The sequence below is a fragment of the Aythya marila genome (assembly GCF_965140915.1).
Source record: "Aythya marila genome assembly, chromosome: 15".
Classification (NCBI taxonomy): domain Eukaryota; kingdom Metazoa; phylum Chordata; class Aves; order Anseriformes; family Anatidae; genus Aythya; species Aythya marila.
In genome coordinates this window covers 10170541-10187838 of record NC_139056.1, presented here as the reverse complement: position 1 = coordinate 10187838, position 17298 = coordinate 10170541, and the positions used below count along the sequence as shown (strand labels likewise).

The window sequence follows — 17298 nt, the reverse complement described above, 5'->3', positions numbered from 1 at the left end:
CAGCCCCGGCGGCAGCCGCCGCCTCGGCCCAGCCGCCCGCCCCTCTCATGTGACGGGCGGCGGGGGAAAGGCAGGCCCGGCCGGCCCTCTGCCGCCGCCCCCCGCCGCCTCTCCCCCTCAGGGGGCGGCAGATCGCCCGCCGTGCACCCCCCCCGGGCCGAGGGGCCTCGCTCCTGCCCTCTCCTCCTCAGGGTGTTCCCGGCAGGTTTGGCCTGGCGGAGTTGAGGCCATGCAGAAGCATTCCCCGGGGGGCGACGGTGGGAAGGGCTGAGGGGAGCCGTCGTGTTGGGTATCGCTATGGCCGGGGTGTCTTCGGGGCTCTGTGGTAGCCAGAAAATGTCTGCAGGGTCGTTCCCAAACGTCTACAGAGCCACAGAAGTCGTTCCAAGGTGTCTATGAGGGGAAAAAGGTGACAGGGAGATGAGAAGAAGGTGAGGGGTGAGAGCTGGGCTGGTGTCACACTGTCAAGGGGGATGAGGTGGATCGAAGTGTCCAAAAAGGGGCCTGAGGCTCATGGTGTCTGTGCTCGTTTCTTCTGCAGTCTTGCTTGCTCCTGATGCTTTGGTCTGGTGCTGGAGAGATGCTGGATGCTTCCCCTGCTGCAGTGGTCATGAAGTTTTGTGTATAAATGGGACTGCTTCATATACAGCACACGGTTTTGCCTGGTACGTATTGTCTGTTTTGGTAAGGGAAAAGATTTGCCTGCTTACGGATTTAGGACACAAATATTTGTGGGATTTCCTAAGTCCTTGCTAAAGATTGTCGGTGCGATACCACGGCGGTCAGGATATCAGCTGCCTCCAAAGTCTGTAAAGGTAAGCAGAAGTGTGCTGGCACAGACCAGTCTTCCTTCCTTCCCAGGCACCACCCCACTTTATTTTTTAAAACCTTTGGTGTCAAAATTTTATTCAGAGAGGAAACTGGGGGGGAAGGGGTCAGCCAACAGGAAAATATCAGGGTTTTCATTTTCCTGTTGTAGGCTGGCATGGGACAGCATACTGTCTAAAAAGCTGTGTCAGGAGTGCTCACCTCTGGACACCACTGCTAATCAGTGGTTCTTACATCCCCTTTTGATGAGAGCTGAGCTTTGGTTCTTAACAGCTGCTCTGGTGATAAAGCATTTTACCTCAGCAAGAAATCATAAACGTCGTAGACCTCTAAGATACTCCTCTGTATTTCATATTTTAAATAGCCTTTATTATAAGTTTAATCAGTTAGTGTATAAAAAGGAGATGATTACATAAAACAGAAGCATTGCCTTGGTAAGAGATTTATTTTGAAATGTGTGTCTATGAAGTGAAATTACAGAATGATTTTTAAATAAATTTGAATGCGGATGAGCTGACAGTGGGTTCTGAATATTTTTGCACACTGAGCGGACTTAATTTACATTAGAGGGGAATCTGTTTCATGAGAAAAATTCAAATTCTATTTTGATCACAGATTGTTTGCTTTCATTTAATCTGTGTGGTTTTGCACATTTATATAAAATATATTTAATTCTGTTCTTGCTTTTGTTTAGCAGTATCATTTTTCCCTTCCTGTATTCCATTATAAACTAATATGCTTTTGATACACAGAAAATTCTACCGCAAAATGAAAGTCCAATCACTAATTCTTGTAGCAGAGAAGAGTGAGCCATGGTCTTCCTCCCACCGATTCACCAGCAAAATTCCTGTTGACTTCAGAGGAAGCAATACTAAGCTTTAAATTTATCAAAATTAGTAACAAAGATGAAAATGATATTGTGATGCAAGCAAGATGAGAAAAAAAGGACTGCCCCAACTATAAGTGATCAGTTGGGATATTTATATAAACTTCATGCTGAAATCAGATAAACTTGTGAAATAAACTAAATGTTCTTTATTATAACCTAATCATTAACTTGAGCAAACAGTTATATTCCCATTTTTTCTGCCCTATTGAATATGTAGCTTACTCTGTTGTAGGTTTGAAAGATATATCATTCAGTACCCTCTCAAGGAAAACCTGTTCTTTCAGTCCTCTTTTAGTAGGATGACTTACCAATGATACAAAATACATGTACATAAGAGCATTTGAAATTATAGTGTCTTCTTCAAGGCTGTATGTCTCTTTTTAAGATCAAAATTGTTACCTTATTATCTCCTTTTCACATGTTTAACTTCAGTCTGTCATGTCTGGCTAAAAACCAAATTAGGGCAGGAGAAGATTTTTTGAAAATGTACAGAATAAACTAAAAATTACAGTCATAGTTCTACAGTGTAATTAGAGTACTTCTACCATACCAGAACAGCTCTGTATTTTTTGGTAATTCAACAATAACAATGCTACCATTATTAAATACTGGGCAGTTCCCTACCAACAAAGAAGCAGATCCAGATAATGAGACAGGTTATAGTCTCAGCAAATTTTAGGATGCACTCCAATAAACTATTTCTTACCCATGTGAATAATTCTCTCACATCTACTTTGGTTTCCTGAACTTTGATCATTCTTCTGTTATGAAACATATCAATTTTATTTTTCCCTGTTTTAATAAGGGTTTCAATCAACAGTTTTGTAAAGATTGTTTGATCTTTTTTTTTCTTGCATGCCGTCCCTTCTGTAGTCATAGCTCTATTTTTACCACAAATATGTTTTGCCAGTTTTATATCCACAAGTCTAGCCTTCTGTGTTGGAAGAACTTCATGGTCTGTCATTCATGTAAATAATAGTCTAATAGTTGGTCTGTTTAAATTATTTTTAGGGGAAAATTGGGCATTCTCCAAAATCTGCTGTTGGCGGGGTTGATTCCTTGATGATAAATGTGGATATTTGCTGAATTTTCAGGTAATATACTTTGCCTTTATTTTCCTTTTTTAGATAGCTTAGTATCTTTTTTGATTAAGTTTCGACTAAGTAGTAATTTATCACGTTGTGTTTCATTTTAAGGGGTCAGGAGCACATCTGTTATGACATTTGTCGTAACACAGAGAATCAGTGAAGACAACTGAATCCCTTACATAATATTTTTGTGGTTTAAGTGGCTCATTAAATCTTGAGCCATTTTTATGGATTGCAATTTAAACCAGACTCCAAGTGATAGTGAATGAAAATCACCCCCCCCCCATATATGTTTTTTAATATTTGAAGAATTTAGATGTAGGAAAGCGCAGTTGCTTATCACCTGTTTTCCTCAGCATGAGACTATTCCCTTTTTTCTGGATTACTATTTATCAGTTAATGGAAATTCTGAAAAGAATCTCCATTATTCATCTTCAGTTTACTTGTAGAAAGAAATAAGCTTAATCTTAATGTGATAAGTTTCCTCTTCCAGTAATGTAAATGTTGCAGTGATGTAAAATACCATTTTATGATTATAGATTTTGTAAACTTTTAATTTCTAAACAAAAGCATGAGCTATGGTGGTGTTCATTACATCAATTACAACAGGAAAGTAGATGGTAACATTATATATTAAAGACGTAAGAAATACCATTCTGAATTTTCTCAACACAGAAAGAAATAAAGAACCTGCCATTGTCCATCAGGCTGGATGTCGGTATCTAACACAGGGAAATGGAATAATGCATCTTAGTGTTGAAAAGAAGAATCTGAAATCATATTTGAAGAGGCAGTCATCATGCACGCAGGTAGTCCTATTTCATATGTTCAAGACATTGCTAATTGGCAACTTTTGCTTATTGTGACTTTGTTAGATTTGATAAGAAGGATTTTGTAGTTACCTTTAAGGAGGCAAGTTACTCTTAAAGAACAAGCATCTATATGCTTTTAAGAATACATTCTTAAGGAAAATGGACGCATCTTTTAAAGAATATACATAAATCTTAACATAGATGTTGTGCAACATTTTATTTACTACAATTATTTGATTGATTTTATTGCTCACTTAGATGCTTACATGGTTGGAAAAGTGGTGCAAGCATTTAATGTCCTGAGACAGAGTATTTTCTGCGACAAAGTCATCAATACTCAGCTGCTGTATTAAAGATTACTTCTGTTTAAATTCTAGACAATCAAACAACTTTTATTTTTTAAGAAGCAATGCCTGATAATTTCCAGGCAGGAAGGTCTTAGTCCATCACCATGTCTTTTTTTTCCCTGTTTTTGTTTATTTATTTATTTATTTATTTATCAGTACTTGAAAAATCTGGTATTCTTGAATCCCTAAGGCAAACTCTTTGACTTCCTCTGTCTGGCAGATGGGTTTTAGTCATGTATTGTTTCTCAAAATGTTTGTGCTGTCACACACATCATATTTGTCTCAGCTGGAAAAACACATTTATAGAAAATCCTGTTTGCTGGTTATCTTAATGGTTTCAAGACTGCTTGCACTTTTTATTAAGTCCAAGAAAAATTTTACATGTAAGTATTTTATATTGCTTTGGGGAACATCAAAGCTCAAGCTTAGCAAGTATATCATATTTTATGAATGGTGCTTTTTTGTATGGATAGGAAGATCATTCCCCTAAAATAGTCAAAGAAGCAAAATTAAATATGCTTGTTTTTTGAAAAACTTATGTGCTTTTTATGCAAATTAACTTCTAAATCACATCCTGAATTTTATTTGTGACATATTTCAAATTCCAATTCTTGACATATTTTTTTTTGTTGTTGACACTTCTAAATGAGCGTAATCTATTCTTAGCATCAAATATTACTGGTTTTGGAAGTCATTGCTGGCTTCCATTGTGTATCACTGATAGGACAGCTGGTGAATGATTGAGCGAAGAGCACCAGAATGATCCAGTGAGGAAAATCAAATGCATTAAAAACTGTGGAGGTCCACCAGCTCTGTAATGCTTATGATGTGAAGTATACTAAGTGTTAGAACTTGTTCTACCTGTATTAATTATGCATAGTACTAGAAACAGGATGCTTTTGAGTATGAAAGCTTTACCAAAAATAACAGAAAAAGATGACTTGGATTCAAAGGATCAGGGCTGAAACAGATCGATAGTGGAATTTTGTATAGAACTTGAGGGTTTTTTTTATCTAAGGGAAATGAAAGAGCTTGATATAAAGTAGTTCTCCAAGGGCGAGTGCACTGACTACAGCCATGCTCTGTTCTTACCCTGAGAAATAGCCACAGTCTGTTAATTCACCTCTGCTGGTACTTCCAGTTTGAGGTGGCTGCAAATATTACTGCGTAGTGTTCTTCAGTCTCACCAAGACCTGGGATTTTGAAAGTCCTTATTCATCCTACCCTGGGAGCTGTAGCTGGCTACAAGCCACATATGAGTCCTGTTCTATCTGCATATACATGGCAGCAGTTGAAGGATTTATTGTAGTAATGCTGATAACAGGGGAGGCCCCCACGGTTCCTTCCTCCCCACCTGGAGAAGCCTGCTTAAACAACTCCACAGTGTAAAAGGGCTGGCATCCCAGTGTACATACAGCAGCCAAGTGACAGGCTGGACTCGCTCGTGACGTGCAGTGTTAGAAGGGTTAGACCAGGTGCTCTTGTTGATTCACCAGCGAGCATCTGAAATGCAATTGCATATCTCCACGTGAGCTGGCTCAAATCTGGCTTTTGGCAAGTCAGCAGTGCACAAATCTGGGTTTAATAAGTATGGAACCATAAATTTAGCCAGGAGTAGGAACTGTCAACTAATGATGGTGATTTTTAGTGCCCTCTTAGCTGTTCATGTAACTGCCTGGAAACCATGCTGTAAATCAGAATACTCAATCCAGATTTTAAAAGTTATCTCTAAAATAATAATTTTCAACCTGTATTACTCCATTGATCAAATGTACACCACAAACAACTGCGCTGGCAGAATTGCAATATCAACTTTAATTTAAAATCATATGGGGGTAAAACCATTCTTTACTCCTTTTTTTTTTTCCTAAACAACTTGTACTATTGGATTAAGTATGTATACTAAGAATTTTGTGCCATGTGGCCATCCAATAACTGAATTTAGTGTAGCATGAAATTGTAGTTGTATACTGGTGAGAGTATGTCTTCAGCATCTTTTGTACATTATTTTTAAATACATAGCTCCTGATGAGTCCTGAAGCAAAGGGGAAATGATACCTTGTTAAGTGGTGGTGTTTAGTATTTTAAATTCTTACTGTCTCTAACCAGGAAAGGTCCCTATTTATTCCAACTGCTGTAGTTAGAAAAAATATTCAAAGTCTGAAGCAGAAAAACACCACCTAAATCCTTTCCTTCTCATGTCTCTGCCCACTATTTTATTCCTTGCCTGTCCTCATAGATGTAAGAAAAATCCTGTACTCTTCTGTATCAAAACAGAAATGTTTTGGTATTTTCTTGCCATAAGTGTACTTTCAATTTAAAAAACAGTTCTTCACCATAATTGTCTTTCTTGTGCTGTATTTCTCTTTATAGTCTTAAAGAAAAGCTGTCTCTAAGTGCAAGATGATGTTAAGCAAGGGAGAGTCAAAGTTAAAACTTGGCAAGCACTAAAACAAAGAATTTTTCTAAGGAAATGGTGGAGACGGGTCAGATTAATTCCTGATGTAACTCCATTTACCTCAGTGCAGTTACATGAAGGATGGATTTGGTACCTTATGCCTCTGGGGTCAGGAAAGGATTTCTGTGATCTCAATCAGCAGTATAAAATAATCATTCTTAAGAAACAGAATTGTAAATTAAGCCTGATAGAACTGCCTCTGTTATTTTTAGTCTATTAATATAACTGTAAAAGAACAATAGGTCTAGAGAACAACAAAAAGGGCTTCATAAAAAAGATTAGTACATGATGATTTGCAGCCAACATCCTCCGTAACAGTTTGTGGGAAAAAGGAATTATGGCAGACTGTTAAAATGGGCAGTGACATCAGGGACAACTTCCCTTTCTTGTAAGTGCCAAAAGCTTTTCTCCAGCTTGCTGCATTGCATCTTTATTTTTTTCCTCCAATCTCATTCTTCTCCCTGACCATCTCTAGTTCAGTTGTCCATTCCCTCAAGTTTCTTTTGGTTCCACTGTGTGCACAGGGATCTCTGGTCTCTCTGCGGCTACTCACTGCTGAATTATCTAAATTCTTCTCTTTAGGCAGAAACATTCAATGTCTTCGGATGGAGAAAGGAGAGGTGTTTGGCCTATGCCCTAATTTCTTTTTAGATTTTAAATTTTGATATGCTTAAATTTGATATGCTTTAAAGCAATGTATTTTCACTCTGAGAACCCAGCCTCCACGTGTCAATCTGTAGTGCTCAAATATAGCTATACCCAGATATTACTTCAGTTTTAAAGCCTTGTTATGAAACATCAACCTCTGCCTCCCCATCCCACTCTCAAATTGAGGAAATACTTCTAATAGCACTATATTAAGATCTTTCCATAGTATAATGTAAAAAAGCCATGTAGTACATTAGTGCAATTAAATTGAAATCAAAAGTCTGCCTTTTTTATCCTTACCAACATGCAACTGTCAGTTTTAATACAGAGGAAAGGATCTATGTATACATGCATATAAAAGATGTGAAAATACAAAGGCATTTATTGAAAACAGACAAAACCAGGAAGATGATAAAATAGGAGGAGGAAGGGGCCTCAGATATAAAAACTTGCTTTGTATAGCAGAATTTATCACTAAAAGCTAGGGTTGGCAAATTGCCATGCTTTAGATAAAATAAGCTATGTAATGTAAAAAAAATGCTTGACAGTACAAAATACAGTAGATGCATTTGCAAAACTAATGTCCGACCAAGAAATTCAATAAAACATTTTTTAAAGTTTCCTTTTTTTTTTTACGTGTATCTTTAAAAGCTTAATTATATTTTCTAATACCAGAAATCTCAGTTGTACAGATGCTCACTGTCCTCTGAGGATATCTTTATCAGGTGTACCATTCAGCAGGATATAGAAAAATTCCAAATATCCAAATTAAAAAAAGATTATGAAAATGTATTTTGAAAGCAAATTTTTGTTAGTCAGAACTATTGAAGCATGTTTTATAGGAAGATTATTTACATTTTAAAATATCTGCATTTTTAATCCACCAAGCTACTCAAGGAAACATGTACTGCTAAACATTTTCAAACTGAATAAAGAATATTTTTTCATGCAGAATATCTTTTCCATTTCCTTATTTGTTTCTGGGAAAAGATCCAGAGCTTTAGGAAATAAGAGGACGCTTATACCTGAAAGACTTGTCATGTAAAAGTTTTTGAAACCTGCAGAGAACACTACAAAAACATGAGAATCTTGGGTATTTAGTTCAGTTACTGTATCAGCTTAGAATAAATGAGCTCTCTTCCGCAAGGATATTTTCTTCCCCTGGCCTGGCAAGGTCAGAACTCTGGTCTTCCTGCTAGAAGAGAAACCATTGCAGTAGATGATGGATAATGAGCACAGCTAAATTCTCATGACTAACAGAATCATGCCCTTGCTCTCCATTCCCATCTGCAAGGCTTTTCCAGAGCTCAGCATGTATGGAGGATACCAAACCTGAAAAACAAGATGGCAGATAACTACAGTTAAACCAGATAATTTTTTTCAACATCTTCATCAGATTTACAAGATAGACTGTTACCTGAGTACTGCTCATATTCTTAAATAAGGTCTCTCTCACAGCAAAAAACTTCTGTAACTTGTTGACAGGAGCTATTATCTCCTTCATAGATTACATCATTCCATGAAGTATTTTTAGGCAGTTCTTGTATCTGAATCTTCAGCGTCCTGATTGCTTCTACAGAATTTCACATTTACTCTTTATGAAGAACAGTAGGTTGGCAGTTCTTTTTCTAGGTGCTGCTTGTTCCCTGAAATGTCCTGGACTTTCTGCATAAATTGTACAAATCTCTCCATTCTATAAATGTACTTCTTCCTGCTTTAGTAAAGCTGAGATACACAGTTATAAGTTAAAAGGAGATAAATTCTTCATTATTCTTCAGCTAAAATAAATAAATGCTTAAAATTATTAGAGAGGAGATAAAATTGTTTCTGCTAGGTTATGAAACTGCAAATAATGGCAGATAAATGCAGATGAAGTATTTTTCTCAGAAATCTAAACTTATAATCAATTGAAGATACTGTATCAGAATGCTGACCATGTGCAATAGGAACTAATAAAGCAGTAGCTTTATCAGGATGGGCTTCTGGAAGATCCACATTAATTCCACAATAATGCAACAGAAAAGGAAGGTATGCTTTTATCATGCTTCATGTACATTGAGGAATGTATTTCCATTCTTTGCTAACAGACTTTTAATAATTTATGGAAAGTACTTAAAACTTTAGCAGAAATATACTCTTGAGCTAGAAAAGTATTCATGTATGTGTATATTTATATGTAAATATATGTATGTCTATATACATGAAGGCAAAAAAATACAATTTCATATTTTATGCTAATGAGACAGTCTTTTATCTCTAGATCATAGGATTAGAGGCATTCCTGGTTGTGTAATGAGCAAATGACTCTCTGAAGGCTGTTACAAAGCCTGCATGGATATCCTGCCTTGGTTTCAGTCCAGTTTTGAACAGAGACATGGCACTCACTTTCAACAGCTGGTTCTAATGGGAACTCTTTCTTGATTTGTTTACAGACCCCATTTACAACACATGAGGAGCAGACTCTACCTCTGACTTTGGAGTCTGCCTTAGTAAAATCATTTCTCCTCCCATTCTGCCAATCATCAGCAATTGTTTAACACTTCCATAGTACTTCTTTAATAAAGAAAGACACAGCTAGTAACAGCAAATTAAAAAGATATCATCAACTGAAGTAAAATTCTCCCTGAATTATTGAATTTACTGGTAGCTGGGGTGTCTTCTTTTGTAAGTGGAAATTGCAGGGAGTCACTCTATTACTGCTGGGCCTATGTGTGTGCGGCACAGTTGCAACACCCTTTAGGATAACTGGGAGAAACTGACTGGGGGATTCTTCCTTGTGATAAGAAGCCTTTTATATATAGAAGAAGAACTTATTACAGCATGGCAGTGTTTGTCAGATTAATTTGAAAGCATGATTTGAATAAAAATGCTAAACTTTTTCTCTAACTATAGCACCAATGTCAAGCAGTTGCCTTTAAACAAAATAATGCAAGAGCCAGTACATCCCATATGAACAATGTATGAGCAACAACAACAAAACCCTAATGCTCTAGGAAAGAAAAAAAAATTAAAAAAAATTATTTGCTCTGCATAAAAGGCCATAACTGTATTAATGACTGTGTACAGTTCATTCATGTGAGATTATCTAAGTTTAAAAACCAATATTGACTAAAGCTATGTAAAAAATGTTAGCAAAAATTATCAATTTAATCATTCAAAGAAAGTACCAAATGATACCATTTTATAAACTGGAATTCCCAGCAGTTTTATTTGTTTTAGAAGGCCACCCAGTGTGCTCTAACTTTGGACATTGTATAATTTACTTTTCTAATTCTCAGCTACTAAATGCTGACAGTGTGATTCTAAATAATACATTTACTTTAATAGTGTTTATTTGGTAGGAGCACAATATTTGGAAAGTATGCAATGGATTTGGAAACACCTCAGACACATGGTATTGTATCCATTTGAACCTCTGGAAAGGTGCACGTTGACTCTACTGTCAGTATGCCTGGACCATTAACTTTGCCTAAATTTAAGGACATTCCCCAAAAACACAGGTCCTGACCTTTTAGTTTGGTTCACATAGGGATATCCTCATGCTTACAGAGCTCTGATTAAGTCAACAAGGCTAGACATCAGTACTGATCCTGTGTGATTGGATTACAGGATTAAAGTTGTGATTTGTCCTACTAAAACCACTTTAAGTTACTTAAACAGATAAATCCAACTATCAGATTTCTATTCTAATTGATTACACTTTCCAAAATGAAAAAAAAAACAAACAACCACCTTCACATTTTTAATGAACTATTTCACCTTCCTGTTTACTTTTTCATAAGGTGTATCTAGGGTGGGAAAGATAACAGAAATAACAACTCTGAGGGAAAAAATAGTAAAGGTGTTATTTCCCTTTCCCATGAAACTGATATAAAATACTTTTACTTTTTTATTCCCTTTGATTCCATTTCCAATCCTTATTTAAGTCCATCTCCCCATGGCCCCTGTTCTGTTTGACAGGTACTTTCTATAAAGGAAAGTCAGCTTATATCCAGGTTTTCTCATCTCATGCTGTAATTCACATTCCTCATCCTATGTTCCTGGTGAAAAGATTTATGAAAAATAACCAAGGATACGTTCAATATATTTTTTTTTCTCTTGTTACACCTTCCCCTGCCCTGGGTTTATTCCTTGCCTCTCAAGCTCTTACATGCTAGGTTGAGTCGTCCTGTATATGTCATTATTTCTCACAGCTAGAGTATCTGCTAGGATGTGGAAATGTGATTCCTTCCCAGGCAGATCAGCTGCTGGATTTGACAAGCACGTATGAGTAACAAAGGTTTACCAGATGTGTTTTCACTGATAAAAGCATTCTTTTATAGTAACTATAGTAGCTACAGCAATATCCAAAATGCAGTTGAAGTTTTGGACAATGCTATTTCAATAGGAGCCTTCAGAAAAAGCATTTCCTATATGGAGGAAAGACAGGCTGCTAAATAATCCATTCAGGAACAGCTACAATACCTCATGGGTACTTTATGAAAATACATTAGAATTTACTGTAAATTGAACAAGTAACAAAGAAGCTTGATGAAGCTTTAAAAAAATACAGTGATGAAAATCTCTACAGACTTCTGGATTGCTGGGATTGCAAAGTAAACAGTTCAGCTAAATAGAACTTAGAAGGTACAGTTACCAACTAAAAATGCCTGATTATAAACCAGGAAGAAAAGTGAAGAAGAACTCTGAAAATCATGTTTGACAGTGACAACACAGACCACACAGTTATTATTTCAACCAACAGATTGTAGCGAACACATATCATATATCACAGAGAAGGACTAGAAGCCTGCTATAGTCTGTACAGATGTTCTCACTAAGCAAGGAGCTAGAGAACAGAAGATGAAACCTGACCTAAAAGTGACCTGAAAGTATACAAGCAAGCCCTTAGAAAGGTGCTCTACTTCATCATATTTTTTTTTTAATCTTAAATGCCTTTATATTGTAGGAGAGGAGCAAAGGGCAGAAATTGGAAATGTTATAATTATTTCTAACTCTGGAACAAGTCATACGTGCTTGCAGTCATACTTGGAATGCAAGGCTTAAGATCTGAAAGGCAATTTATAGGAAGCTCTGCTGCAGAAAAGATTTTTTATTACAAGAGGCCAGACAGGAACACTGAGCTCAGAAGGGTCATTTGTGAATAACTTCCAGCTTAAGTGATTAAGGGCTCCAGCCACTAGCCCGACCCACCCCTCCTCCCTACACACACACAAAAAGGCGTATCAGAAACATCCTGTTTGTCACTGCTGCTGGCTTTTTGTTCAATGAGCAAGAGGGGAGCATTTGACTTTTGTGTTGGTTTTGGTTCTTTGCCCTTAGGGATACTTCTAACAATGCATAATACATGAAAGAATTCTGAAATACTGATTTTTTTTTCTTCTTTGAACTATAAGGTTAAAGATAAATGCATTTTGATATGCATAGAAAGCATTTATGATAACAAATAAAAGCAGCACTTCCTAAGGCTCAAAATACTGATAATGTACTTTTACAAGCATGCTTGACAAGATCCTAATCTTTTTTTCTTTTTTTTTTTTTTTTTAAAACGTAAGGTAAAACAAATAACTTTCAAAAACCTTCTTCTAAAGAGATAGGCATAATTTCATCATTTTGTTGAATTATTTTAGTTTGGTTGGCTTATTTTTTATTTTAAGCTGCTATCATATCTGCCAGAAAAGACAAGAAATAAGAAACATAATGCAAAGGTGAAGGATGTATGAGACTAAATTGCCAATTGGTTCCTTTGTCAATTTCAGATTCCCATAGAGGAGGTCTGTGCTCCTCTACAATGAGAGATCTATTGTGAAGTGCAGAAAGAGAATTGATGGCACTCTGTTAACTGTGGATGTCTAACCATATGCTGAAAACTCACAGCACCTCCTAGACTATTAGATTTATTACCCCCGTTTCTTTTTTCTCACATTAAATTTATGTTTTGAGGGAAAAGACACTCAGCATTTATCATTAATATGTTTGAATTTCACGTTCAAGGCATCAACCATTTCTTCAATATCAATATAATTTCTTTTCAGAATGAATACTGCACATAACAATAGCATGTTTCCTCAGTATCGTCACTTATGGCATCAAGGGACCCTAAGAACAACCAAAAAAACGTAAGTTAATTATGTCTTTTGATTCCAGAATAAATCATCCAGTAGCAGCTTTCAGTAGGCAGATCTGAAGTGTGAAGGTTTTCTGGACATTTTTTTTTACTGCTCAACATCAAGCAGAAAATAAATGTTTATTCTACTCCTCTAGCATCACTTTGGTCAGCAAAAGCAGTAAGTCTAGCATTTAAACCCTTAGGAAAAACATCCAGCAGTATTATCCTGACTTATGCAAGAGAATTGCTGTGTATTTTCTATGTTTATCATGGTTTTCTTTCCTCTTCTAAAATGAAACTATGGTGCAAGACTAGATGTAGTTAGTAAATACCTTGGAATTAAATTCACTGTGACTGGTTCATTAAGGTGTGTCAAAGAAAAAAAAAAGTGTAAAAAGAAGGCCAACCAATTAGCATGGGTTGCAATATGATTAAGCTAGCCTAGAGCTCAGCTACCACATTTCCAAAGCCAAGCATAAATGCACTTGTTTTAGAGGTTTTTAATGTTTGGTATGAGATAAACATTTTATATTGTCAGGAATAGGAGCTCTTAAGTTATATGCACATCTGTACACCTGACTGAAAAATCAGAATGAGGAGCAGCACAACTAGCTCTTCCGTTGAGCACAGACAAAAGATCTTTTTTAAAAGATTTTTATTTGTTTTAAATAGCTTGATAAAACCCACCAATCGGTATTCAGAGTTCAATTGTAAACAGTTACAGTAATTTACCACTGTGTATTGATTTTGTACATTAAGCTATTTGCAGTGACAATCCATAAGACAAGTCAAATTCAGCATATTTATAAATTGAAATGCACTGTACTAAGATAAAACAATGCCACAACTGAAAATGTTCAAAAGACTGATGTTTAACTCCCTCCTGTGGTGTAAGCAAGCAGCATCACAATCGGCTCCTGGCAGCTTAGACTGCACTCTTATTCAAAAGCCTGTATTCATTGCATTAGGACAACAGATTTCAAGTTTACTATGGAAACTCACAAGTTCAAAAGTGTTATAATAAATTTCTAAAATACATACAAAGTTGTAAACATCTTTCTCTGGAACACACACAAAAATGGTTTGTGCCAGCCTCCTCTGTCTCCCACACTGTAATAAAAAAATAATTAGGCCAAAGACCAAGGCCATGGACTAAAATTGTTTTGCATGGGTAACATCACAGTTCACAGAAAGTATTCTAGTGTCAGCATTTATAATTAGTGTCACCAGCAGGGAGCAGAACTCATCTTAAAGGAAGTTCACGGAACACTCATCAACTGATGAACCAGGCACTAAGCAATAGATTTACCTATTTTTAGGAACAAAAGCTTAATTACATCCAGATATTTTTATATTTGAAAAAAGGTGAAATTGACTGTAAGCAGAAAATAAAAGAACATTTCTACCTGGCAAAGATGGATTTTTTTTTTTAACCATTTTTGCTATCGGGTTCTAACTATCTAGATCTTGCACAAAAAGAGATTTTCCAAACAGACTATAACTATATTGAGATCACACAAATACACAGGATCGTTTCAAGGCAGATTTTTTTTTTTCCTGGAAGTCCCTCAGGCCATTTTCAAAAATGTATTAGTTTTCAAATCGATTTCAGCATTAACAATGAAGTAACATTTTACTTGGTCTGAATCTTGTACCACAAATTCCAAAAAAAATAAGATCATTGATATCTTGGAATGCAATACAGAATTAATTTCAAAGTACACAGTAATACGGCTTACTTACTGCAGGGTAATAAAGGATAGCTTCATTCTAGCACTTCCATATTGTTCTTATTTCACAACAACTACCAGCAACTAGTTTGTGTCCTGGTATTGAGTATATGAGCTGATCATAAATATTAACATTTTCATAAACAAGTTGTTTGTTTGAAAATTCTGTCAAGTGCAGCTCGTCACTGAGGATTAGAGGGTTTGTAGTCTGAGATACCAAAAGGGAATTCACCACAAGTATTACAAAAATCCTAAAAAGTGTTTTTCTTTCCAGTTATTGACTGTGCATCACAGAAACAAGCATCATGACACATTTTGTAATATGCAGTCTTGAAAAAAAAATGTTTTAAAGTATTAAGAGTATTTTCATGTGAATTTTTCGGAAGGTCACAGTATGACTTAAAAACAAAGTTTTGAAGCTAGTGTAACTGTTTCTTAAATTTCAACCTCAATGTATTTGATAAGCCCTAAATTCTAGCTGCAATTCTCAGCCAACAGATGTAAACAAACTTTAATACTAGATTTTAATCAAAGCAAATGCTTTGTTGAGAAAAGCAGAAATATCTCACACTACCTACTTACTGTTCTGTCAGATGTATCACTCGTCATACACCCTTATGACAGACTATGGATACTTGCATCTTGATGTGGTTACTGTCAGTTTATGTATTACAGGGGAGCATTTCTGAAATTACACAATTTCAGCATATGCTTATGCTGAAGAATGATGTGGAGGGAAGAGAAGGAAAACAAAAGTAGGATCAGGCCATAATTAAAAACAAAAGGAACAACTTGACAATAAGCTGATATATTGGAGAAGTAAGTAGAGACTTGCTTCTTCCAAAAATTAAAAGAATGTATACTTTTAGTATAGGCATACACACACTCCTTAAGGAGGGGCAAACGTGGAAAAAAAAAAAAAAAAAGAAAACTTTGGCAAAGTTTAAGAAAGTGCCATCTTTACAGTTGTAAAAAAAAAAAAAAAAAAAACAACAAGTAGTAAGAGGTTAAAAACTGTCTACAGTTAAAATTGTCTCATGGTGCATGACAATGCATACAAATAGTTTCTAAGATTGCACTAATACCACATTGAGAATTACAACATCATCTGTACTGAATTTTGCATTGTAATGTCAAGAAGTAAATAATAGTTTGCATAAGCATTCCAACATCATACTGTGATAATACATTTTCACCCACATGCAGAGCTCTGTGCACATACATTTAAAAGTATATTTTCTTTTTTTTTTTTTTAAAAAAAAAAAAAAAAAGCAATACACCATATAGTAAATTTCCACTTAAGTGTATATTTGTGGGAAACTATTACGCAATTCTCTAAATATTGAGTATTTTCATTGTTTTCTAATGACAGAAACACAAGTTTCCTATGTAGTACAGGAGGGATCTGGACACTGGTTGATGAAATTTTAAAAAGCAAGAATTGTTTAATAGAAATACCCCTTTTCAGCAGCAGTAGAATAGCAGGATTTAAGAGGAACTGGAAATAAGAAGGCAACTCCCGGTTCAGTTTAAAGATCCCTTGCCCCTATTAAAAGTTATTTTTCTGTACTATAATAAATCATCCAAAAAACATTCTCAACCCTAACAACACATTTATTCAGAAAAGCAATTTCCATATAGAACTTAGAGGCCACAAAATTCCATACAAACTGGTTCTAAGCAGAGACATTTCCTATTTTTGAGATGAGTTGATATTGAAACATTTGTGGAGAGAACAGTGGCCTAAACCACGTACTGTGTTTGATTTATATATAGCTTCAAAGGATTGACACCCTTTTGGTTTACTATTCTCCCACTAGAAAAGAAAAAAGCCATTTGAGCATTGTCTCTGCTAGTCAAATAGATCTATTAGTGCAAGAATAGTGTTTCCCATTTGTGGCCTCCCCATGCTTAAAGTGCAGTATATTACATGAGATTTCAGCATACCAACATCCTTTATTTGAGTTTCAGAAGGAATGTTCAAGTTAGAAAGTTACCTTTTAGGCTTTAAACAATAAAATCCAAGGCAAAGTACATAAGCTATCTTAAAAATGGATTAAATCCACTCACTTAAGACATTCTTTAAGTCTTATATTCAATATACATATAATACACAAAAAATAACATGTCACTTAACTGTATTGTATCTGTATTTAAAGTGATCCTGTAATAAGTAATTAAAGGCCACTCAATGCAAATTTTGCTTGAGACAGGACTATGTTATCTGGACTGCGATACATAGTCCAGATATTTCATCATTCCAAGATTCCCACCTGCATAAGTTTATCAATAATAAAACAGCTCTTGGCACCCCACTGTACACACAGTTCAATGCTAATTAACAGGTGGTTTCTCTCATTTTTCCTCTTTTTTTTTTTTTAAATCACCA

The 17298-nt window shown here is 35.7% G+C and overlaps 1 long non-coding RNA gene across 2 annotated transcripts in view; it reads left to right on the top strand.

Annotated features, from left to right (window-relative positions):
- The first annotated feature begins 87 nt into the window (after positions 1–87).
- LOC309884040 overlaps positions 88–17298 on the top strand; it is a 21664-nt gene continuing 4453 nt past the window's right edge. For both annotated transcript variants that reach the window (XR_014318543.1, XR_014318544.1), the window contains exons 1-5: positions 88–431; positions 542–665; positions 2729–2811; positions 3481–3614; positions 13106–13189. This is a non-coding gene — a long non-coding RNA (uncharacterized lncRNA). The remainder of the gene's footprint in view (positions 432–541; positions 666–2728; positions 2812–3480; positions 3615–13105; positions 13190–17298) is intronic.